The 27101-nt window shown below is 46.0% G+C and overlaps 1 long non-coding RNA gene across 1 annotated transcript in view; it reads right to left on the bottom strand.

The window, feature by feature from the left end:
- Positions 1-27101, bottom strand: part of LOC144785844 (uncharacterized) — a 100583-nt gene that overhangs the window by 37177 nt on the left and 36305 nt on the right. The window contains exons 3-5 of the long non-coding RNA XR_013602047.1: positions 10577-10781; positions 9683-9762; positions 9340-9512 (exon numbers count right to left, since the gene is read on the bottom strand). This is a non-coding gene — a long non-coding RNA (uncharacterized LOC144785844). The remainder of the gene's footprint in view (positions 1-9339; positions 9513-9682; positions 9763-10576; positions 10782-27101) is intronic.

Genomic DNA, 27101 nt, shown 5'->3' with positions numbered 1-27101 from the left:
CAGCTCCGACTACCTGTATGACAGTTAAGGACCCTACTCAAGATGTCATAGATATCCAGTTACATGCTACTCCCGATGAAATCAAGAAATGGTCCGAACAAGGAGGGGTCCAGACAGATCAGGGATGGGTAACGAAGGGTAGAGCCACATGGTTTCTCCCCGACTCAATGGTTCAAGTCATTATCAATACCGCACATAGTCCAGCACATTTAGGAGAAAAAGCTATGTTAGATAGTATCCAGAACATTTGGTTCAACAAGCATTTACGAGCTGCAGCCAAGCAGAAGGTCCGTACCTGTATGATATGTTGCCAGTTTAATCCAGGTAAAAGTGTCCCGGTGGAACAAGGTGGATTCCAGCCCCCTGACCATCCTTTTGAAGTCCTCCAAATGGATTATATTCAGATGGAGCGATGTCGAGGTTTCAAGTATGCCCTTGTAGTTGTATGCGCTTTGTCCAGGTGGACAGAGGCATATCCGGTCCCAGATTACACAGCCGCGACCACTGCCAAGCAGTTGGTTCGTGAATTCTTCCCCCGCTACGGACTCCCTAGGGTCGTATATTCTGACAACGGCCAGCCATTCTCATCTGAACTCATGAAACATGTTTCCCTTTTGTTAGGGTACCAGTGGAAGTTCCATTGTGTACGCCATCCTGAAGCAGCCGGTCTCGTAGAGAGACATAACCAGACCCTGAAAATCCGCATCGCCAAAATATGTAAAGAGAAAGGTGTGGACTGGCTAGTAGCCCTGCCAGTCGCTTTGTTTTATATGCGCATGGTCGCACATTCCAGATCAGGTCTGTCCCCGTACGAGGTCGTATTCGGCCGCCCCCCTAATGTGTGGGGTACACCTAGACCCCGAAGTATTACCGATGTTTCAAGTAATATGCTGACAGATTACCTAGCTTCCTTGATGTCTGCCCTACACTCTTGTCGTTCACAGGTTTCCGCCGCATTTCCAGACAATACCGAGGTGGCACCGCATGACATCGTTCCCGGATGCATGGTTCTTGTCCGGAATTTTGATCGTTCAAGTCCGCTGGAGCCCCGCTGGAAGGAGCCCAAGCAAGTCCTCCTGGCCACCCGTACTGCCGTCAAGCTGGAAGGCAGGAAGGGCTGGGTCCACCTGTCTCACGTGAAAAAGTTTTATGGATTAAAGACTGTTTCCAAGAACGTTTCCGAGGATTTCAAAGATTGCCAAAATACTATTCTTAAGGACTGTCCCGCAAAAGACTATGATACAAATCCCTCCCTGTTAGAGAAAACTCCGCAACAGGAGTACAAGCTAAAATTAAGGTCTAGTAAAATAAGTCAGCCAGTTTGATTGTCTAAGTCCTCCCCTAGGTGAAACGGTTAGACCGGTTTCTGACATGTATAAAATAGACCCCCATAGTGAGAGAGTTAGTCAAAACTCAATCCGATGTATCGTTTTTCTAAGTTTCATATTGTTTTTCAGCCTTATGATTACCTGCACAGGTTATGCATTTTATTTGTATTTTCCAGTTTCTCATGTAAATAAGTCTTCTAATGTTACAGTAGAGCACACGTTTAGTGATCTGCCTCCTCATGAACTCTCATATCGTCTTGCTATGCGTAATAATTCCTTTATCCGCATGTTACATTATTCACACCAGACCAGCAATGCCACTAATTGTTGGGTGTGTGGTCGACTCCCCCCTTTCCAGACACCGAAGGGAGTTCTGCCACTCTTTCCTTATCCATTCTCACATAATGGTTCGTGTGGAGCATGGTCCACGTTAACGTCATCCTCAACAGATATGTCTTTTCTTAACAGTACATGTTTTCCAGACAAGCAAGGTCTTCCCCACAGAACAGGGTTAGATCTAGAAAATGAAGTTTATAATTTAGGTAATTATTCTTCGAATTTTATGGTCCTGAATGTTCAGTCTGATACTACTCCAGACTTACCTGCTATGTCAGTACTACCAGTTAAAGGCGAATTATGTGTCCGAAAGAATGGTTCCGTACATGTAGGACATAGTGATTGTACTACTATTGTCAAGTATAGTGACAGTAGGAAATCTATTTTCAAAGCTTCACGTCATTCTTATTTTGTTTGTGGTCAGACCGCATATGTTCGTCTGCCCCTCGATTGGGAGGGAACCTGTTACATTGCCTTCCTACTGCCACCAGTTTTTCTAGCCCCACCTGACTACCATAGGAACTCCCACCTAGTACATATCAGACACAAAAGAGACCTCCCGATTGTCGATTATACTGAAACTGCTCTAGAACAATACATAGATATCAATAAAGGTGTATTTCCCTATTTAGGTACTGTTGTGAATAGTAAACTGATACGTAGATTAACCAGAACACTCGAAGCAGTAGTGATTGAGACTACTTCTGCTCTAGGTAATTTAACCGAAGAGCAATCCTTTATGAGAATTGTCGTGCTCCAGAATCGTCTCGTCCTTGACGTCATACTGGCCGATAGGGGCGGGGCATGTAGAGTCATCGGATCTAGTTGCTGCATTTTCATTCCTAATAACGCACCGTCTGTTTATTCAGCTATAACCAGACTCCATAAAATTGCCCATATGTTACACCAAGATCCAGGCACCTGGACATGGTCCGGTTGGTTCTGGAATATAATTTCCGCCTGGGGATGGAAAGTATTGTCCTTTCTAGGTATTGCAGTAGCGATCATATTCAGTTGCTGCCTCTGTATACAATGTGGCCCTGCGATTTGTGGCATTTGTACTACCTCTTGTATTCCTAGTCCCAAGTCCCGTTCTAAATCCCGTTCCAAGAAAATCCGAGACGAGCAAATGATACTGTATGAAATGATAGATGGTATCATGAATATTGATGTTTCCTGATGGAAACGTAGTGACAAGGAGGGAATGTGGAAAAGTAAATTTTGCCATGTTCTGTGTCCCTACGTGTTCCCCATCTTATGTTATACGTGCATGATTAATATGCATATGTATTCCCCATGATCGATTAAAGACGCGATTACAGTTGTGTCCATCTCTAGTATGCCAGTTTCCAGTTCTCGTGAAAGCTACGAGTATTAGGCCTATGTAAAGCTACGTTGCCACGTTTCCCAGTGTGCACGTTATTTCATTGAAAAGTCCCCGTTTCTAGGCCTCAAAAGGGCCCGGACACCAGATTCAGCTCCTGTCTCCTGAACCCTCGCTGAGGAGCGATACAGCCCCCACCTGTATCCTCGACCCTTCACTTACTTCCTGCCTCGCAGTGCCCGGCTCGGCCTGGCTCTGCCTACGAGTCTGCCAAGAGTATGTTATGATTCTAGTTATCAGTCCAGCCCTCCTTTTTTGCATTCCTAAGCTACTGAATCGCATCAATAGTTTCCGTCATTGTCTAGCCTTTACGTCTCCATGTAGGAGAAATACTGCATTTAATGGTCATTTAATATTCTTCATCACGCACTACATGTAGAATAATGCATGCTCCAGTCTTAGAGTCTGTTAGCCTCTCCCCTCCTGACTCTTAGTTTATATCAACATGTTCTCTAAACATTAGATACTAGATAGGGTTTAGGTACATGTCGCCCTGACTCTCCAGACTTCAGTCTCTACTCCTAGCGCAGAGTTCATAGCCCCCAGCTTCTCCCAGTAACACGTCATTGTCAGTTTGCGCGCACCATTAGGTTAGAGGTCCCGGCTCCTTAGGTAGCCCCCTCCATGTTTCCGCCCCATTTATGACATATTCTGTTACGTTTACATCACATGTCTATGTATACGCCTCCTGTTACACCTACTTTCACCCTTATCTTTCGCGACTGCTATTGACCACACCCACTGCTCCGCCTATCGTATGTATTGTAATGCAACTGTTTTAGTATATATGCTTGTACACTGTTATTAAATGTTACGCCAGTCCAATCCTGTCCCAGGCAGCGCTGCCATCCTGTTCCCGTGCAGGTTGCCCTGTTCCTGTCCTTTATGCTGTATTAAACCTGCAAACTCCTACTACCTCGAATCTTGACTCTTATTTATTGAGCTATCTGTTATTGCTATGTCCAGTCAAACCTAGATCCGGTATTATTTATTTATATACCACACATTCTGTAGGTTTTGTTGGTACTCTCCGCTCTGGCCTTGGACAGGATCACCCTACATTCATGTGAGATGTTCAGATGGCTAAACTCACAGTGTTCAGGAGAAAGGCTGCTAATCGCAAGGATTTCGGGTCCGGATGGCGCACCTGCCCCTTGGACATTGTCAGAAGCGATGGAATCAGGCTCAACCGAATTGAACGGTCCTCAGACAGTAGAAGCAGTTCCGTGAACCAGTGTTGTCTGGGCCACCATGGGGCTACTAGGATCAAACACATAATAGCCCGGCACACTAGGATCAGCCTGCACAGCTCTTTCTTGATCTTCACCAGTACGCGGGGGAGAAGAGGAATTGGAGGAAAACCGTAGGCAAAGATGCCGGACCATGCCATGGAAAACGCATTCCCCCAAGATCCCCTCTGGGGAAGCCAGCTTGCGAAGCACTGGCATTTCCTGTTTTCCCTTGTAGCGAAGAGGTCCACCATCGGTGTTCCCCATCTCCGAAAGACGCTGTCCAGGATCTCCTGGTCTAGTTCCCATTCGTGGCAGGACGATTTTTTGCCGGCTGAGAGTATCTGCCTTGACGTTTTGATCCCCCGGGAGGTGTTCTGCTGTCAATGATATTCCCTGCTGAATAGCCCATTCCCATATCTCCTGGGCTTCCTGAGACAGGCAGAGAGATCTTGTTCCCCCTTGCTTGTTCACATAATGCATCGCCGTGGTGTTGTCTGTTCTTACCAACACCGGCGCACCTTTTATCCTTGGCAGAAAAGCCAGTAATGCCAAGCGGATCGCCCTGAGCTCCAGCAGATTTATATGTAATTGCTGCTCCTCTGCCTTCCAACGGCCGCTGACCTGAAGGTCCTGAAGGAAAGCTCCCCATCCTTCTAACGATGCATCCGTTGTTACCACTAGCGGAGCTGCTCTTGCTAGAAACGTCAGTCCTTGAGACACATTTGCCTTTTGCGTCCACCACTTTGCTGCCTGCAGCATTACTGGTGTCACCTTTATTGTATCGTCGAAAGATCCCTCCGCCTAACGCCATTGGAGATCGATCTGTTCCTGCCATAGTCTCATCCTTAGCCTGCAGCAAGGTACCATTGGAATACAATAGGACATTGTGCCCCGCAATGATTTGTACCTGCGGACTGAAAGAGACTTTCTTTTTCCCAAGTCTTGGAAGAGGGACACAATCCTCAGTTGTCTTTCCTCGGAGGGAAACGCTTTGTTGCATTCCGTGTCCAATATTGCCCCCAGAAATGTGATCACTCTTGCTGGGTGGAGGTTTGACTTTCCCTCGTTTAGAGTCAATCCTAAATCGGCGAATAAGTCTATGCAAGCTTGCGTCGATGCTCTGGCCTGTGTCTTTGATGGTGCTTTGACTAACCAGTCGTCGAGGTAAGGAAGTATTAGATGTCTTTGCTTCCTCAACACAGCCGCCACTGGAGCCAGGCATTTCGTGAAAACTCTTGGCGCTGACTTCAAGCCGAATGGCAGTACCCTGAATTGGTAATGTCTTCCGGTTACCCAGAACCGAAGGTACTGCCTGTGTGCAGGATGTATCGGCACGTGGAAATATGCGTCTTGTAGGTCCAATGTGGTCATATGATCTCCTGGGTTTAATAACAGAAGGATGTCCTGTAGGGATACCATCCTGAAAGATTGTTTCTTGAGATAGGTGTTTAAGGATCTGAGATCCAGAATGGGGCCCCACTGGAGCTTGTTTTTCTTGATAAAAAAAAACCGGGAGTAAAACCCCTTGTTTTCCTGGGATTTCGGTACCGGTTCTATTGCTCCCTTTCGGAGCATTGTCCGAATCTCCTGCCGGAGTTGATGTAGATGATTGGCTCTCTGGTGCATCGGTGGCGTACAAGGGGGCGTCTGAAGAAATTCTAGGGTGTGACCGAATTGAACAATTTTGAGGACCCATTGGTCCGTTGTTATTTTCCACCAATTGTGAAGATAGTGAGCAATCTTTCCACCCAGGGGAGCATCTGACAGAGCCGGAAGATGGAGGTTGTCATTGCCGACGGGTGTTGTCCTTTCCTCGGCCACCACGTCCTCTTGGGGTTGATTTTGTGTATCCTCCTGACTGACGCTGGTTATATTGCTGACGGTACGGCTGCGATGAGGACTGATAAGAAGACGAATATCTCCCTTGTTGGTATCCTCCTCTATACGTGGATTGTCCTCTTCCCCTGGAGCCACGAAAAGGGGTTTTCCTGTACTGCAGCGTTCCCAGAGCCTTCGCCGTATCAGTATCCTTCTTGATATTTTCCAGCATATCATCTATATGTTTTCCAAATAATTATTCTCCATTGAAAGGGAGGTCTAAGATTTTGTTTTGCACCTCCGGCCTAAATGCTGTTGCTCGCAGCCAACCTTGCCTGCGCAGGACCGCAGCTCCTCCCAAGGATCTAAATGCCGTGGTCGCTATATCCATAGCGCAGTCTATGACTTCAGCCGAAGTCCTCTCTCCTTCCATGAGAATTTTCTTCGCCTCCTGCTTGTCTGGATCTGCCACCAGGTTAACGTATGGAGACAGGTCGCACCACATCTGCCAGTCATACCCCCCCAATATAGGGGCATTAGCGGCTCTTACAAGCAGAGCAGACATTAATGAAAAACCCTTCCCTGCGTTATCCAACCTTCTGCCCTCTTTGTCTGGAGGTGTTGCAATCGGAGCAGATGGGTTCCTGGATTTCTGTTGTGCCGCCTGCGTGATAACAGAATACGGTTTGGGATGACCCAAAAGGCAAGATGGAGCATCGACCGGTGCTTTATACTTTTTATCCAGTCTGGCCAGAACCGGTGTTACCGTCGCTGGCGTCTCCATGACCTTCAATCCTTCCTTCCAGATATGAGACACTATAGGCAGAGATCGTACAGATCTCCGATACGAGTCTTTAAAGTCATATAGAAAACATTCCGTTTTCTCTTCTGTCATGGTCAGTGCAAACCTCTTAGTGGCTCTCTCCATCAAATTATGAAATCTACCAATGTCCTCCGGTGGAGAGTCCACTGGTCTCTGCGGAGGAGTTGAAGGTGATTGGGCGATATAGTCATTCCATTCCGTATTTGTGTCCGCAATCTCACCATCCTCTTGATCCTCATCCGAGGTATCGTGGGCTGTTGTCGGTGGTGGGGACCTAACAGTAGGTTCCGGCACAATTTCTCTCCTACGAATCGGAGTCCCTGGAACCGATCGTGGATGTGGAGTAGCCTCTATGGCCTGTTGAGCGACTGGAGTCGCTGGGTATCTTTTCATATAATCCTCCAACATTCCCTGGAGATCCTTCAACAAAGAGGATGGCACACTTGTCATCTCCTCTCGTTGCTGTTGGCGATATCGGTGTTGTTCTTGGGGTTGTTCTTGATAACCCCCATATTCCTCCTCAGAATCGTCTTCTTGGTACTTGACCTGTAATTGCGAAGGGCTACTGGCAATACCATACTCATCATCTTCCTGCGAATCTTCCTCCTCCAGTAAGTGAGACGGTAGCAATGGGGAGACCTTGCTTGGAGATGTAACCTCAGGTGTTATAGGTTTTTTCCAAGGCACCAACCTTTTTTCTGGTGTTTTTTCCCTCGGCGTCGTCGACCAAGTCATTGTTGTCGACGCCACCGTCGACGTTGTAGTGACCGTCGACGCTGTCCTCGTCGACGTCATCGTCGACACAGTCCTCGTCGACGCTGCCGTCGTCGACGCTGCCTTTGACACGGTCGTCGACGCCTTCACCGTCGACGATATAGTCGTCGACGGTGAAATCGTCGAAGCTGTTTTCTCACCAGCCTTATCCTTTTTCGTTGACGACTGAGGTGTCTTCGTCGACGTCGATGGTCCCTTTTTAGTCGACGGTCCCGTCGACGGAGTTGATTTCTCCTCAGAAGGCGCAGAAGAAGATCGTTTGATGGTAATCTTGATCTTCTGAGGTGACTGTGGTGGATCTGAGGTGGATTTTGCTCCTTTCACCTCACTGGCAGATCCCTTCTTCCCCTTAGATGAGACTGAAGGGGATTTTGAGGGACTGCGCCCTGAAGACCCTGGAGTGGTCTTTTTTGGGGCCTTCTCATGTCTTTCCCCTGAGGAATGTGTCTGAGGAGATCTACTTCTCTTCTGAGATCTCTTAGACGCCACAGATTCCTCCTCACTCTCACTTGAGAAGATTTCCTTCCTGGCTTTGACTTTCTGAAGCCAGATCAGTAGCCTTCCCTCACGATCTCGCAAGGTCTTATTTGAAAAGATACGACATACCTTACAATCTGCTGCCTTATGGTCTGGATAGAGACAGTAGATGCAGTCCTTGTGAGGGTCATCTGTAAACAGCCTCTTCTTGGAGCAGGTTGAACAAGCTCTAAATAATCCTTTTTTCTCTTTCTCAGACATGGTTGATGAAGAAACCTAAAATCCAAGTCAAAATACTGTAGAAGTAAAGAGTTTCAGCAGAGCTCAAAGGAGACTCCCTAGCACAACGTGCCGTAGAAAAATCTGAGGGGCAGAAGGTTCTCTCAGGAGTGTTCTAGAGGGTGAGGAGCTCTGATTGGTTCAGGGAAAAGTTTGGGCCTTTTTTACATAACAAAGGCTATGGGTTGCAAAAGGGAAATGGGCCTAGGTCTCTTTTCAGTTTGCTATACTACTAAGCACTGCTTTTTTTTCATACCGGAGACTCCCGTCTCGACGACGGAGAATGATTCAGGCATGTGAATCTATGAACGTTCCAATACTGGAGTAACAATTCCTGCAGTATTACTGGACTGCTGCGCCTTACAACATTAAGGGCCAGATATAGGTAAAATTATTTTACCGATTCTAAAATACCGACTCATACCGAATCGGTATTTCAGAATCGAAAAATGAGATGTAGGTAAAAAACTGGTAAAAATTACCGATTCAGAATCACTCGGAATCTGAAATCGGTATTTACCGAATCGGTATTCTCCGACTCGATAAATTCCGATTCGGTAAAACCCATACATTCCAATGGGCCCATGGCCCATCCAATGGGCCCATGGCCCATAGGAATGAATGGGTTTTACCGAATCGGAATTTACAGAATCTGAAAATACCGATTCGGTAAATACCGAATCAGAAATTTGAAACTGACAAACATGTGAGCCTGTGAACCAATCAGGAACACCAACCACACCCAAACCCAAAGGTACAGTGGAATCAACCAATCAGAATCAAGCACCCCTCCCCAGTACCTGGCAGTGGCCACACCCATGCAGGTACAGAAACCAACAGTCAGGAGAGCAGGAGGACAGACTGAGGAGCAGGCTTCCCTGAGCTTACCTGTACAGCACCATGGATTGTCAGGATGGACAGAGGGATGCTGCTGAGTGCAGAAGAAAATTGAAATTCAGCCCTGAAGAACTGCAGGTGCTTGTTGCAGAGGTTGTCAGACATTACAGCAAGGTTTTTGGGAAACAATCACTGCATGTTGCTGAGTCCATCAAGCGCACCACCTGGATTGATATACAAGCAAAGGTAAATGGCATTGGTGTCACCCACCGTGAAATAGACGATTTAAAAAAAGGTGGTATGACCTTCGCATCATTACCAAAAAGAAACTAGCTGCCCACCGAAAAGAAGCTGCAGCAACAGGGGGAGGAAGAAACCGAGCACCACAACTCACCGACATTGAGGAGCTGGTAGAATCCACCCTTGAGCCTGAATCCATCCATAGCATTGGGGACGCAGACAGCTCTGCAAGAGCTGCAAAGAAACAAGGTAAGATGCATGTACATTGTCATTAACCCATTTACCTATTCCCCTTCCACACTCTGTGGGGCCGATTCACAGAACTAACTTAAGACAAAATCCTAAAGTTACTACTTTTGGTATTCACAGAAGTTAGGATTTTGTCTTAAGTTTGTCTTAAGACAAACTTAAGACAGACTTAAGACAGACTTAAGACAAAATCCTAACTAAAGTCTGTCTTAAGTCTGTCTTAAGTTTGTCTTAAGACAAACTTAAGACAAAATCCTAACTTCTGTGAATACCAAAAGTAGTAAGTTTAGGATTTTGTCTTAAGTTAGTTCTGTGAATCGGGCCCTGTGTGCCTACATCACACTCCAGAACAGGTTTTACTAATGCCCAGCAATGCATAATGGGAGACGTAGTCATAGGTAGATACCTCTATGCAGTCAGCATACCATACAGCAAGGGATGCAACACACTACTAGCATAAGCAAATGAGGGACAGGCAAATGTGTGATAGTAGTGTGTTTAATCAAGAGACACAGGTGAACTACTTCACTGACACAATGTCCATGTCTGTCCACAGGAGAGTCATCGCGCAGCACAGCCAAGGATAGGGAGAAGAGGAGAGAAGAAGCTGGTCCCAGCACAGTACATGGAGGGAAGGACACAGAGCAGGCAGCCAAGTCACCTGAGGATACAACAACACCACAGCCTCAGTCTCCTCTTTTGTTTGGGAGTCAGGAGTCAGGAGCGGCTGCACAGTCCCCCACCCGACAACTCCGTCCCCAGTGCTGGAAAGGGCAAGGCGGCTTGATGTGCCCCCTACCCGCATACTGGAAACATCTGAGGAGGAAGAGGATGAGGGTGACATGGCCATCAATCCCCTAGAGTCAGCCAACGCTGAGCAGCAGCCCACTCCTAGAGCTGTGCGGGCCAGTGTCCGAGGACGAAGGTCACGGGAGGCAGCTGAAGAGCATCACGGTCAGGGGGTCTTCTGCGGTCTGGAGGCCACCATGGTCAAAGTCCAGCGCCTGCAGGCGAAAGCAATGATGGGTGTTTAGAGGCAGGCACGCACCACTAACAACAAGCTGGATGACATAGGCAAGGGCATAGGAGACATTTCTGAGAGCATGCAGTCAATGGCATCTGGCATTACAGACATGACCCAGTGCATGACTGTCCTGTGCGACAAGATGGACAGGGACCACTTGGAGAGGCGCAAGGCTCATGTGGATGTGTGGCAGCAGACAAAAGCCCTAAACAGATTTGCGACTGCAACCTCCATGCTGTGCAGATGGTCAGTGGCGATGCAGGATGCTATTGTTCAGTGCTGCACCAATTTCTCTGTGGGGATGGCCAGAGTGACCTCTGCCATGGAGCTCATGCTCGCACAACAGACTGCCACTCGAGGCGACACATGTGTGGCTGAAGAAATGCGTTACTTACCTGTAACTGCAGTTATCCAGTATTGGTGTCTTTCATAGATTCACATGCCTGAATCATTCCCCGTCGTCGAGACGGGAGTCTCTGGTACATAGAAAAGTAATGTCCTATAGACATATATAGAGAGAAGTAGGCCTAAGGGCCTCACCTTAGTAGCCTATCTATGTCCTTTTGTAAAAAGGACCAAACTCTAGAAGAGAGCCAATCAGCTAACACCTCCCTCTAGAACCTTCCTGTCAGGAGCCTCAGTCTCTCAGATTTTCGTACGGACCAAGCTAAGTAGGCGTAGCACTGATAGAGAGATAGGTGAGTCCTTCCAAGGGAGGCGGGAGGGTTGCATGTGAATCTATGAAAGACACCAATACTGGATAACTGCAGTTAAAGGTAAGTAACGCATTTCTTATCCAGTATTATGGGTGTCTTTCATAGATTCACAAGCCTGAATCAGAGTAGCAAGCAATACCATGTGCACATTTCTGATGGAGCATCATAAACAAGTCATTAGATAATACATATCATGCGACTATGAACCATCAATAGACATCAACCAGAAGTAGTAACAGAGAAATGTGCATATCAGAAAAGGATAGAGGGATGGAGGAAGGCTCACCTTATTGGAATAGATGGCGTAGCACTGCTTGTCCCACTGCTGCATCCTTCATCAGCTCTGTATCCAGGCAGTAGTGCCTGGTGAAGGTATGCGGCGACTTCCACGTTGCCGCCCTGCAGATGGCGAGGACTGGCACTCCTGAAAAAAGTGCCATAGAAGTCGACATGGCTCTTGTAGAGTGCGCTCTGATTTTAGTGTGCAATGGATGTCCGGCTCTGTCGTGGCTGAAGGTAATTGCCGAAGAGATCCATCTGGAGATGCTTTGTTTGGTAATCGGTAGACCCTTTCTAGGTCTACTGAAGGCAATGAAGAGCTGGTTAGATTTTCTGAAATGTTTGGTCTTATCAATATAAAATGTGAGACATCTTTTAAGGTCCAATGAGTGCAGCGATCTCTCAGCTGCAGTACTGGGATTTGGAAAGAAAGATTTGAGGATCACAGGCTCATTCAAGTGGAAGTCCGAGGGGACCTTAGGAATAAACCTCGGATTGGTCCTTAAAATAACTCTGTCATCTCTAAACTGCAGGAAGGGGTCTTGGATGGAAAGAGCCTGCAGTTCACTGACCCTCCTTGCTGAAGTAAGTGCCAGGAGTAGAGCCGTCTTCCATGAAATGTACTTTAAGTCTGCCTTGTGAATGGGTTCGAAAGGGTGTTTCATTAGTTGGTTAAGAACCACGTTTAGATGCCATGTTGGAGGGACCATCCGTGGTCGAGGAAAAGATCTATAGAGACCTTTGAGGAATTGCTTCACCAGTCTACTAGACCAGAGAGAGGGTTCTTTAGGTGTCCTTTTAAACCGTGAGATAGCCGCCAAATGTACCTTTATGGAGGAGTGGGCAAGGCCCGACTGCGCCAAATGAAGCAAGTATGGCAATATTTGTTCTGGGGAGGCGGTGAAAGGACGTAAACCTTTGTCCGCACACCAGATGCAGAAGCGTTTCCACTTCAGGGAATAAGTCTTATTAGTGCTGTCCGCTCGTGCTCTGGCAAGAACATCCTTACAATTCTGCGGGATGTTTAACTTGCTGAACTCTCGGTACTCAGGAGCCAAGCCGATAACCTGAGAGATCTCAGATCCGGGTGCTGAATCTGTTTGTTGCTAATCGTGAGTAGAGAGGGATGCTGACGAAGCCGTATTGGCGGCTGCAGTGACAGGCGATGGAGGTCCGTGAACCAATGTTGTCTCAGCCAGAATGGGGCTATCAGAATTAAAGTGCAGGGCTCCGCCTTCATTTTCCTGAGGGTTCTGGGTATCATCGGAAATGGTGGAAATGTGTACGCAAAGATGTTGCGCCATGCAATGGAAAATGCATTTCCGAGAGACCCTGGTTGGGGATGCCAGCTTGCAAAGTTTTGGCATTTGGCGTTCTCCCTGGTCGCAAATAGGTCGATTGGCGGTGTTCCCCATCTTGAGAAGACCTGAGCAGCGGTTGCCATATCTAGCTCCCATTCGTGTAAGGAAGACTTCTGCCTGCTTAGGGCGTCTGCGATGACATTGTCCTTGCCTGGGACGTACTCCACTCTCAACGAAACGTTGTGGAGAATGAGCCAGTTCCAGATTTTCTGCTATTCGCAAGAGAGTGTTAGCGAACGCGTTCCTCCCTGTTTGTTCAGGTAGTGCATCGTCGTTGTGTTGTCGGTCCTGACGAGCACTAGGGAGTTCTTGATCCTTGGCAAGAAGGCCTGCAAGGCTAGGAAGACTGCCCTCAACTCCAGTAGGTTGATATGGAGTTGTGTCTCCTGGGATGACCATCTGCCGCTGATCCTCAATTCTTGTAGGACTTCTCCCCAACCCTCCAGAGAGGCGTCCCAGTAATGACGTGCGGCGCCGCCGGAAGCAGGAACGACAGCCCTTGCGAGAGGTTCTTGAGCGACCTCCACAGTAATGCCTCGACGATCTGCCGTGTGACCTTTATGCGGTCGTCGAACGATCCCATGCATTGTGTCCACTGCCTGGACAGAGCTTCCTGGAGCGGACGCATCCGTAGTCGACAGTGTGGTATGAGTAGAATACATGAAGACATCATTCCCAAGAGGGATTTGAAGGTCCGGACTGTCAAAGTCTTCTTCGAAGACACTAATGCGGCCAGAGAGATAAGCTTGCGTTTTCTCTCCTGAGAAGGGAAAGCCTTCGCCGCTGTTGTATCTAGTGTCGCTCCGAGGAAGGTAATGGTCCGAGAGGGATGCAAGGTGGACTTGTCTTGATTGAGCGTAAGACCCAAGTTCCTGAAGAGATTAAGACAGGCGTTGGAGGATGTGATCGCGCCTGACAAGGATGGTGCCTTCACCAGCCAGTCGTCCAAATACGGGAAGACTTGATGGCCATGCTGTCGGAGGAATGCTGCCACCGGGGAGAGACACTTGGTGAAGATCCGGGGCGCAGACTTGAGACCAAAAGGGAGGACACAGAACTGATAGTGTTGGCCTGCCACTGCAAATCATAGGAATTTCCTGTGATTCTTGTGGATTGGGACGTGAAAATATACGTCCTGTAGGTCCAAAGACGTCATGAAGTCTCCCTCCTCCAGCAGGCCCAGGATCTCCTGAATCGTGACCATGCGGAACGATTGCTTCTTTAAGAATGTGTTGAGCGCCCTGAGGTCTAGAATGGGCCTCCATTTCTTCTCCTTCTTTTGAATGAGGAAGAAGCGGGAGTAAAATCCCCTTCCCTTGTGGGTTGATGGTACTTGCTCTATTGCCCCTTTTTGGAGCATGATTGAGATTTTTTGAAGGAGCAATCGTAGGTGTTTGTGGGGCAGAGGGCGAGGAGAGGTTGTAGGAGGGATAAGTTCGAATTCTAGAGAATGGCCAAATTGAATTAACTGGAGGACCCACCGGTCCGTTGTTATCCTCCTCCAATTATTGAGGAAATGGGTCAGTTTTCCTCCAAGTTTGAAAGAAGGAGATGAAGGATGGACTGGCTGTAGTAATAGGTCATTGGCATCTGCCAGTGGGTTTTCGCTGGGACTTTCCACGAAAGTTGGACCTTCCAAAAGAGGACTGCCTGCTCTGTTGCTGTTGGCGTGGTTGGTATTGAGACTTGTTTTGTCCATATGAATACGAGGATCTATTTTGATAATTGCCTCTGTAAGAGGACTGGCCTCTGCCCCTGTTCCCACGAAAGGACTGGTTCTTAAATTGCAGCGTGCCGAGTGCTCTCGCTGTATCTGTGTCCTTCTTTATTGTTTGTAGCGCTTCATCAATCTTAGCGTCAAACAGTTGTTGCCCATCGTATGGCATGTCCAGGATCTTAGATTGTACCTCCTGCCTGAAGGAGGTAGACTTGAGCCATCCCTGCCTTCGCAATACAGCTGCTCTTGCTAGTTGTCTGAAACCAGTCATGGCAACGTCTAGAGCACAGTCTGTTAATTCAGAGGCCGAAGACTGACCTTCTAGAAGCAAAGCTTGAACCTCTTCCTTTGTGTCTTCCGGCAGGTCAGAAAGGGACAGAGCAATGTCTGCCCATAATTGCCTGTTATATCTTCCTAGCAGCGCTATTGAATTTGCCGCCTTTATTGTCATTGCCGAAGTGGTGGAGAATCGTTTTCCGATATTGTCTAGTTTCCTGCCTTCCTTATCTGGCGGGGCTGTTAACGGCGAGGAAGGATTTCTGGAATTTTTCTGCGCCGCTTGTGTAACCACAGAGTCTGGTTTGGGTGTCCTGTAAGACAGGCTGGCGCCGATGCCGGGGCCTTGTACTTTTTGTCCAGTCTTGGAACCACCGCTGAAACTGAGGCTGGTGTCTGCATTCATTGTAGACCCTCATTCCAAATGTATTCGATGATCGGAATAGATTTGGTTGTCCTCCTAAGTGGCTCCTTAAAATCATAAAGGAAACAATCCGTTTCCTGAGACTCCATCATTATGTGGAACCTTTTGGCTGCCCTTTCCATCAAACTGTGGAACCCTCCTATGTTCCCCGGTGGAGAACCTGATGTTGTGGGCTGGAGAAGAAATAATATAATCATCCCCGTCATCATGATGGGAGACGTCATCTTGAATCTCCCACTCTTCATGTGGTTCCTCCTCCTCCTCCTCAAATGATGGAGGATCTTGAACGTGCTCCCTTTCCTGATGAAGCACCAATGGTGATGGTCTGGGCTGTGGAGACGCAGCCGACCTTGTTGTTGGAGGCGCCTGCCTATCCGCTGGAGCCGAGGACTCAGGGAATCGTTGTTTATAGTCCTGTATTAAGAATCTCAAATCAGACACTATAGCCGCAGGTAAACATACCATGGGCGTAACTTGAGTCTGCATATGTGTCTGAACATTATGCTCCTGGGTAATTTCAACCTCATGGTCATCCTCATCTGTACTTTGGCACTTGACCACTAGATGAGATGGACTTGTAGCCTGCCAGCTATCTTCTTCTTCATCCGACTCCTCATTTTGTAAAAGACGCGCTGGAGGCAGTTTTTGTACCCTACTTGGGGACGTTAACTCAGGTGTAATATCCATTGAAGGACTCGTCGACGTGTGGAAAAGTAAATTTTGCCATGTTCTGTGTCCCTACGCCTCATCCATCATATGTTATGTGTGCATGACCAATATGCATATGTTATTCCCCATGTCCGATTAATGACGCAATTACAGTTGTGTCCACCTCTAGTATGCTATTTTCCAGTCCTCGTGAATACTACGAATATCAGGCCTGTGTAAAGTAATGTTGCCACGTTTCTCAGTGTGCACGTTATTTCATTATAAAGTCCCCGTTTCTAGGCCTCAAAAGGGCCCGGACATCAGATTCAGCTCCTGTCTCCTGAAAGCCTCGCTGAGGAGCGATACAGCCCCCACCTGTATCCTCGACCTTTCACTTACTTCCTGCCTCGCAGTGCCCGGTGCAGCCCGGCTCTGCCTCTGAGTCTGCCAAATGTATGTTATAGTTCCAGTTATCAGTTCAGTCCTCCTCCTCTACATTCCTGAGCTACTGAACTGCATCAATAGTTTCCGTCATTGTCTAGCCTTCTCGTCTCCATGTTAGAGAAATACTGCATTTAATGGTCATTTAGTATTCTTCATCTCGCACTACATATAGAATAATGCATGGTCCAGTCTTAGAGTCAAGTTAGCCTTTCCCCTCATGACTTCTAGTTTATATCAACATGTTCCCTAAACATCAGATACCAGATAGGGTTTAGGTACATGTCGCTCCGACCCTCCAGACTCTAGTCTCTGCTCCTAGCACAGAGTTCGTAGCCCCCAGCTTCTCCTAGTAACACGTCATTGCCAGTTTTCGCGCACCATTAGGTTAGAGGTCCCGGCTCCTTAGGTAGCCCCCTCCTATGTTTCCGCCCATTCATGACATATTCTGTTACGTATGCATCACATGTCTATGTATACTCCCAGTTACACCTCTTTTTACTGTTATCTCTCGCGACTGCTACGCGTCACGCACTCTGCTCCACCCACTGCTACGCCTACTGCAATGTAATGCTATGTGTTTGCGCTATGTATATAAGTCAATGTATTGTTATTAAAAGTTAGCGCGCTCATCCCAGATCAAGCCCCGGCAGCTGCTGGGCCCCAGTTGTCCTGCTGGGCCCCAGTTGTCCTGCTGGGCCCGGTCACCTCTGTTCTATGCAGGTTGTCCTGATCCTGTCCTTGTGCTGTAATAAACCTGCAGAAACTCCTACTACCTCGAATCTTGACTCTTATTTATTGAGCTATCTGTTATGCTATAAGTCTAGTCAAAAATAGGGTATTATTTATTTATTTACCACAGACGACAGGATTCGAGAAGATTTATTGTCGATGGAGCGTAGGTCTTGTGTTTGTCCCATCGATGGTGGAATCGTCGGTGACTGTTTCCATAGTGGCGAAGACTACGCCTTCGTCGACGGTGCAGCTGACGACGGTATGGCCATCGTCGTCGTTGCTTTCGTCGTCGGCGTTGGCATCGACGATGACTTCGTCGACGATACTCTTGTCGATGATGGCACAGTCGACGGTATCTTTCTCGTCGACGATTCCTTCATCGACGGTACGCTCGTCGACGACGATGTTTTCGTCGACGGCATTGCTTTCGTCGTCGGCACACTCGTCGAGGACGATGACTTTGACGATGATGTACCCATCGACGATGGCGCCTTCGTCGACGGCACGGGTCTCGTCGTCGACACAGGTCTCGTCGTCGACACTGATGACGAAGCCGTTGTCGACGATGACGATTTTTTGATAATGATAATCGACGACAGAGGCTTACCCGCCGTCGTAGGTGTTGTCGTCGTCGATGAGGAAAAAGCTGACGATGCTGACGTCGTCGATACTGTCGTCGTCGAGGTCGAGACATAGACGTGAGACACAGTCTTCTTTTGCGCAGGTGAAGGCGTCGACGATATCGTCGTCGATGACGGCGCAAGCTTTTTGAAGGTGTGAACCTCCTTCTCAGACGCTGATGACTTGACCTCTGAAGACTTTTTCGCAGTCTTCTTTTGAGGAGCGTCTGTAGGGCTAGGGAAAGCCACCCTTTGCCTTTTCAAAGACAGTTGTGAGGAGATCGAAGAATAATCATCCTCCTCCGAAGATTCCAGATTTTCTCTGGTTTTGAGCTTGTTCAACCAAAGTAAAAGACGACCTTCCCTGTCTTTCAGCGTTTTTGTAGAAAAAGTTCAACAAATTTTGCAGTCTTTTGCTGAATGGTCCGGATATAAGCAATACAAGCAGGTCTGGTGCTGGTCTTCCATATGTAATCTCTTCTTTCGGCAAGAAGAACATGCTCTGAAGAGACCCTTCTTCTTCTGAGCATCATCCATAATCAAAATTGAAGAAAAGTAATCCAAATCTTTGAGAAATAAGCTTTAGTAAGGAAAACCTGAGGAGAACTCAGGTGGAGACTCCCTTGGCACAACGTGCGGTAGAAAATCTGAGAGACTGAGGCTCCTGACAGGAAGGTTCTAGAGGGAGGTGTTAGCTGATTGGCTCTCTTCTAGAGTTTGGTCCTTTTTACAAAAGGACATAGATAGGCTACTAAGGTGAGGCCCTTAGGCCTACTTCTCTCTATATATGTCTATAGGACATTACTTTTCTATGCACCTGAGACTCCCGTCTCGACGACGGGGAATGATTCAGGCATGTGAATCTATGAAAGACACCCATAATACTGGATAAAGTGAGGAGTCCACCAGCAGGAGTGGCACAAGCACTCCTGTCCCAGAAATACGCAGGAGCGGCAGGCGTCATTCGACAGAGACAGGCCACACCGAAAGCCATGACACACAGCAACATCAGTCCCACCCTGTAATCCATGGACGTAAACATTGTCTATGCCCTCCACCCAAAGGACAGGTCACGGTGGTGTTAACTGTGACCACCCAGTCATGGACTTTGATATTTCGTGTCACCATTGTGTGGTATCATTGCACTTGCGTAGTGAAAATTAAACTACGTACGTCATAATCTTTGCCTGTCTGTGTCTCATTACTCACTCAGAAATATTGCTGTGTGACCTCTGCCCGTCTCAGTCTCCCATCTGTAGCTGGTGCTGCTACTGTACCATGGGGCTCTGCCAGTTCTGTGTCATCATCAATGTCCTCATGATGTGTGTTCTCCACCTCTGTGCCTTCCTTGGTGGCGAGATTGTGTAACATTGCACAAGTCGCAATGATTTTGCAGCACAGGTTTGGAGTGTACTGGCGTGCCCCTCCACTCTTGTGGAGGCAGCGAAACCTGCTCTTGAGTAGTCCAAATGTGAGCTCTACAATGTTGCGTGTGGATCTGTGTGCCACGTTGTACCGCCTTTCACTCCTGGTGGATGGGTTGAGGTAGGGGGTGAGCACAAAGGACCGCAGGGCATATGCACTGTCGCCTAGGGGGGAGAAAGATTGACATTAGTTGCATGTACATGATACATTAATCTGCAGTGAGCGTCAGGGTGTGTCAATGTCATTTACCTAGCAGGTATCCGTTTCCAAATTCTCCGGCAACTAGGCGTGTGTATCCACTATTCTGGAATATGTACGAATCATGGGTACTCCCAGGGAATTTTGCAACGATGTCTGTGATGATGTTGCCAGCGTTGCATATGACCTGTACATTGATGGAGTGTGTTGACTTACGGTTCCTGTATATGTGTTCTGTGGCTGCAGGTGGACAGAGTGGTACGTGGGTGCTCTATGCAGCCTATCACGTGAGGGAAGTGTGCCAGTTGATAGAAATCAGTCTTGGTTTTCGCAAGTTCCGCAGGTGTGTCAGGGAATGAAATATAATGCTCCATCCTCTGCATCATGGCGTCAAGGAACCTCCTGAAGAAGCGGGACAGGCAGCTCTGCGACACACCACCCACTGCAGCTATCACACTCTAGTAGCTCCCGGAGGCAAGCAGGTGTAAGCTACACAGCACCTGCACACGGGGTGGGATGGCGTGGGCCCTGGGTGTTGGGTGCTCCAGGAGTGGATGTAGGTCCCTGATCAAGTCCTGGATGGTTTGGGGATGTAGCCTGTACCTCTGGAGTATTTCAGGCTCTGTCAGTTGGAACAGAGTTATCCTCTGCCTGTACACTTGTTCCTCCCTTTGCCATTCCCTCTCTTCTGCTGCCTGTAGTCTTTGCCGCCTTGCAATGACGTAGAAAGCCGCCATTGTGGTTCCACTGTTGCATTTTGGGACTCTTTTTATAGCCTTCACCGGGTTACCACCTGCATTCAATCCATGGTAAATACCGACTCATAAATACCGAATTTCCGTGAATTTGGTATTTTTGGGCTTTCCTACATCCCCATGCCCATTTTTTTACCGTTTCTTATTTACCGATTCGGTAAATAAGAATTCGGTAAATATGAATTCAGAAAATTCCGCTTCGGTAAAAAACCTACTCATATTTACCGAGTCGGAATTATACCGACTCATAATTACCGAGTCGGAAGTATACCGACTCATGTTTTCCAATTCGGTAAATAATAGGCTCCTACATCTCATTTCATGGATACTGGTCGGTATTGGGCGACCTAAATCTGGCCCTAAATGTTTGTGAATTCACAAAAAGTAGTACATCTATCTGTACACTGCTTGGAGTACTTTACAGCTGCAGATTTACTACTTTCCTTGTGAATTTCCACCTTTATATTTGTCCATGTGGCGACAGGTCCGTTATCAAACATTAAAAGTTAACAGCACTCATGATTGTGTTACTCTATATTAGGGACTGCATTGCCGACAAGTGAGAACCTTGCACCACCTTGCGGTAGAATTACAAATTGCAGCTGAGAAGGTAAAACATTTGGCACTGGACATGTCACATTCCGTACACCCCGAGAGTTTCAAGGAAGGTGTTTTACGCGTGATGTAGTGGGTTTGCATTTGTCCTTATGCTTTGTTCTATCGTGCTTGATGTGGGCGTGATTGGGGGTTCGATCGGCTGATGCAGTTGCAGATCGAACTTCTGAAGGTGCGCTGGTGAAGCTGTATTTGAATAAACTTACCTTCTATTAAGAAGAACGTCTTCTTCGTGGTATTTACTTGCGTACCACACATGGACAGTCGTAATGGAAAATCTGTGCAGAGCAAATTAAACACTACATGGCACCGCCAGCATTTGAAGCGGATTCAGACTATCTAACACAAAATTAAGCCGTATGTATACACCACCGCCTGCTCTGCATAGCTCTTAGGGCAATTTATCCCCATTCCGAGGATTATATGCAACTATATATATATATATATATATATATATATATATATATATATATATATATATATATATATATATATATATATATATATATATATATATATATATATATATATATATATATATATATATATATATATATATATATATAGGTTTCTAGTCAGAAATGATGCTAAAACTGCGATTAGCAAGATGTGTCAGGTTGGCAGCCCTTTACGAAAGGTATTCAAGCTGAAGTTTGTGTGGCACAAAGCACGACGCAGAGAGAATAGCTATCATGGCGTCATTAAGGTTGGTCAATTGCACCCTAAAACACACCACATGCACGCAGGCCCATACGGCTCAACAAGAAACCTACTTTTAAATTTCCAGAGAAATGAAAGATACTGAACAATAATGAGTACATTTCAACTATTGAACAGTGCATAGAGAGTAAGAGAGGTTCATTAATACTTATTAAATAACAGCTCCAGATTCAAATGTGTGTGGCTGTGTAATATTTCGGGAAATGTGTGGTCGTCATTTAAAATGAACTGTCACTACGTAAGGAACAGCGAGGCGCGCTCATGTATGGCAGCTATTTTTAGTATTCTCTGCCCACACTGTAGTATTCGGTTTCAGTCACTTATACACTTTCTGTAACTTGCTTTGCTTCCCTTAAGAGGAGAGGCACCCATGCTGAATAAGCAGACGTTTGCCTATATAAGCAGGGCTGCCCTATGCTTCGCTGTCAGGCTGTGGTACGTATACTCTGTTAAATGTCTATCCATCTATCTATCTATCTATCTATCTATCTATCTATCTATCTATATCGATCTATCTATCTCTTTATCCATCTAAGTACTTACATACTAGATTTCCTTTCAACAAACCTCTCAACAGTTTGGTTTTATTTACACGAATGGTCTATCTATCTATCTCCCTGTCTGCCTATCTATCTATCTATCTATCTATCAATCTATCGATCTATCTATCTCTTTATCCATCCATTTATCTAAGTACTTACATACTGGATTACCTTTCAACAAACCTCTCAACAGTTTGGTTTTATTTACACGAATGGTCTATCTATCTACGGAATTTATCAATATCAAGAATCTTAACCATTTGGTGTTCTTGCGTGCATAAATAAATATCTATCTTTTTATCTATATCTATCTATATCTTTATAGCTATATATATCTATAGATACATAGATATTAATTTGGAAGCAAGGAACCAAGTTTAAGCAACTCTCAAATTGTGCTTCTCTCTACAGGGGCCAGAAGACAGCTGTATTTCCCTGAGTGTCTAAGGTAAGGACTGAGTTTCTTTCTTCCTCAAACGAGAAACAATAAGCAACAAGTCCACTCTCCCCCTCCAGCCTCCTTAAAAGGATTTGCCAATTACCACTGGTCATTTTTCTTTCAATAAGTTTCAAGAATATATTTCGAGTTCCTTTTCTATAAAAGAACGTGTGAATCTCTTCCATCTCCCAATGACACGGAATGGGGGGCTCTATAAATCCCACAGCAGACTAAGTAGGTGATTCTTGGGGTAACTTAGCCCCTGCTGATGGTAGTACCAGGTCAAATGATGCTTGCAGGACTGATGAACCAAGCGTCTCTACCAGCAAAATCATGCCACGATATGTGACACAACGTGTGATCTCATGCCTCACTGAACAGGATCGCCAGGGGCCAAGTAGAGTACCATGTATCTCCCTTCTGGATGGGACACATTCCGCACAAATTCCCTGTGTAAAATTATAATTTTCGCTGAAGTTATAAATGCCGTAGTGTAACGTCTAAATAAATCAGTTATTTAAACTGGTCACTAGATCGCCTTTCTATTGCCTTTCCTCAAAGCTACGCACTTCCTCTCTGAAACCTCTTACGCTTTTGCCTACTACAAGTACATATGTTAACCGCAGTCTTTGGTCTTGTACATAGGTTTTTCAGTTGTAAAAAATAAATTTAATGAGCACGCAGTACTTCTCCTGGCTCAATCTAAGGAACCTCCCCATCATATGATTTTATAACCAGAGCAAGGTGTCAAGGCAAGAGAAGACTTCCTAAAAATAAATGTCATTGCCTTCTAATAAAGACCCTAAACCAATATAATTCAAGGACTCGGATCTTTATGAGGTTCCAGGGAGGGAAAAGGTGAGACAGTACTGAAGTTCACCAGGATTAGAACCATATGTTAGAAGATTAGGATGGACAGCTCCACTGAAGAGAGAGGCGCAGCGGCAGACTATAACCACTGGTACCGGCCCGCAGCTGGCAACTTTTTAGCGCCCTAATCCACCCCCCTGACCCTCCGGGATAAGTGGGGTATGTAAACTCTAAGCTTTTCCAGTACCCCAACCGGGGAAGACAGTATCACTGAAGGAGGGGGGGGGGGGTTTTCATCAGCTCCTGTCTGTCTCCCACTCTCCAAAACAAAGAAAAGCAGTTCTCAGATTCCGAGGAGAATCGGGGGCTGCCTGCTGGCCACTTTCTCAGCTCCCACTACAAATCTATAATACAATATGTATTCTAACGAGGACACTCAACAGCACAAACACCACCCAAAGAGAAATGATGACATTCCGAAATGTCTTTCTTCCAGGACAGACACATTCTTGAGCGCTTGATGTTAGACGAGGGATGGCAGTGTCAGTAACCAATGTCTTCATCAAAAGCACATGGGTCAGCAGCTGCTTGCCAGACTCTTTTAATGTTGTTAGTATTTTCTGAGGCTGAGCACCCAGCTTCATGGACCAGAGAAAATGCAGGCTAAAGTGACTCCCTTTGTAAGAACACCGAATTACTATCATTGTTCAAACATGTGTAGGATATAAAGAATACTTTACATCGGACTGAAAGGTTCTCACTAGGGGTGGGCGTGACTCGCGTAATTCTGTGTAGCTTAATCAAGTGGAACTACCTACAAATTTTGCGGCATTACACAGAATCACGCCTGAAGAGTAATTCTGCATTTAGTGCGATTTTCTTAGCACAAAAATGCTCTCAGGCGTCCAAAATGGAGGCGAGGATGCATTTTATACTAAGAAACAGCAGTAAATACATTAAAACATGCATAACAAGGGCGAGCAGCCACTCACTCTCGCTAAATATGCACTTGGGGTAGAATTTCCCCCCAACTTACTCCTGGCCTTTAGTACTAGTTCTTGGAGCAAAATACACCCTTGTGTGCAAAATGGACATGAGGGTGCATTATGCTTCAAGAAAACAGTGCTAAATACTCTCGCTAAATGTGCTTTCCTGGTAGGATTCTCCTCACCCCCAAATACTCTAAATTACACAAGCGGGCATAACTTCATTATTATCGGGAATAACAAGTGAAAGAGTATTGTGGAATTACCCAAATTACTCTGGCATAGTTAAAAATTACTCTCAGGCATACTTCTCACCCAAGAATTATGTTGGAAACGTACTGCTAAATATTTCATTTGTTATTTGGGAGCATCTTCCATTAATACAAATGGTCACACTTTCATAGGATTTGAAGGATACTTTTCTGTTGCGGGCAGATAGGGGAATAAAAACAAATTCCCTAAATCCTACTGTAATTTAAAAAATATTTCGTTTGGTGCCTCCTAAAGAACAAGTCCAAGCAGCCTGGGCTGCCCAGCAGTGAACTAAGTCGAGTGTGTAACTGCAACATGCATGACTGCAAGTGCTTTGAAAAGACTGATGTAGCAGTGACTTAGGATGCTGCCCGCCAACCTCCAGGCTACGATAGTTGACTTACAAGCTATCATCGACTGTTGAAAACACAGCAGTAAACTATAGGATAACAATACTAGAGAGCCACAAAAGGCCCAAAACTGAGTTAATCTGAGCAGTCGAGTGTAACATGCAGCAAAAGGAGCCCAAATACTATTGTTGTGTAACTACTGGAAGAGCAAGAAGGAGTCCTCCAAGGAGGGAAACATTGCCAAGAAAGAGGTGGAGTTGGAGAGGGCCTGCTAGCGTGGGCCTATGCACCTCATTCACTGCAAAGGCGTAGTCTATTAAACTGAAGTATTGAATCACTAGGCCCTTTTACTAAACACTTCCGGCTGCTGCTCTCCGTGCAGGACAGACAAGCAGTATACACATGAAGATGAGCAGACGTACTCAATGGAGGTAAACATTCCAAAGAATCGAATTAAGGATCAAATAGAAACGCGCTCCACCACACACAGAGCACAGAGTGGAAACTTTGCCAAAGATAAAGAAAATTCAGCGTGTGAATACATTGGCAATCTCATCGTGGCATCAAGAGTTTTAAACCTATCAATATCAGAAAGATAGGAAAGTGGGTAATAGCTAAAAGAGTGGAAGGGAGAATAAAGTGCACATGTATATGCAATAAGTTAAAGGTAAAACATTCAGCAGGGATAACAGACCTACAGGGCCATTGTGTTCCGTCCCTGGCAAATAACTCAATACACAATTGTCTTGCTTAGCTCAAATTAACAGTGGCAGGACACGTACACCCAGTGGCTTGGCTCTAACAAAGAGGTGGAAATTTAGAAAATAAATATTGCAAATCCTGAATAGTGAAGCAGATGGGAGCACCCTACAGACGTCTTCTGAAAAAATCGTAATATCTAGAGTGCTGCCCTGAAGTACTGTACATTGAGGTGACCGGTTGAGCAAAAAGTATACAGGTAAAGATTTCAGATGTCTTCTAGGTAACGAGCTGACTCTATAAGAACTGCGCCACACGATCTCACCTCACAAGACATATGTTTTATTTAAATAACCACTGTGCACAGACTTAGGTCAAAAAGACCACTTAGAATAAAGCCTCTGATAAAACTTACGTTACATATCTAACCAATTAGGACTAAAACCAGAAGCCTATGACTGGTGGATGACAAAGAAAACATGCTTTATGCATAGTAATATATTTGTGTTAGCCTGTCCTATTCTTCCAGTGGCCAAACAAATGGCGCACTCTTGACTATCGTGGGTCCTATTTGCCAATTTAGGAGCTTGGTACCAGGGCAAACAGGTACAGAACTTCAGATGTCTAGCTCTCCCTCCTTAACATTTCTCTTCCAAATGGTTTTTTTCATATGCTATATATGTATATATATATATATATGTATATATATATATATATATATATATATATATATACACATATATTAACCAAAGTGCCCGAAGCATTGAGAAGGCACTCCCAGCGCTCACACCATCTGGCATTGAAATGCAACTCGCCTCGATCTTTCAAAATTAGCATATTTTGCTGACGCGTTTCAGGGCTCAAGTCCCCTTCTTCATGGGCTGCTAAAATGACACACCAACAGCTCACCATTCATTTTTGGCATTATTTATTCAATTTCCAGCCCACAGTGGGAGTTTGCATAGTGCATGGTTTAATTGATGCATTATGGGACATCTAGTACCTATGGTGAGCAAAACATTAATTTACCTTAGTAGGTTTGATGCAAGTTTTCTGTTCAAGCTTGTGTAAAATCCTTAGTATATATATACCTTCACTTCTCCCAGTATTAACGTATTAGTACGCAGCCTTGTTCGTTTTTTTCAAACCTTTATTCAGCCATCCAAATTTATACGCGTTTCGAGTGCTTGCGCACTCTTGTTCACTGATAATTTGTTTGGTGGCGGCCATTTTAAAAATCATATCACATGTGATGCAATTAAAACTACAAACGTAGTGCATTCAAAGACAGA

Source organism: Lissotriton helveticus, chromosome 10, assembly GCF_964261635.1.
Source record: "Lissotriton helveticus chromosome 10, aLisHel1.1, whole genome shotgun sequence".
NCBI classification, from domain to species: domain Eukaryota; kingdom Metazoa; phylum Chordata; class Amphibia; order Caudata; family Salamandridae; genus Lissotriton; species Lissotriton helveticus.
This window is presented reverse-complemented; position numbering and strand designations above follow the sequence as displayed.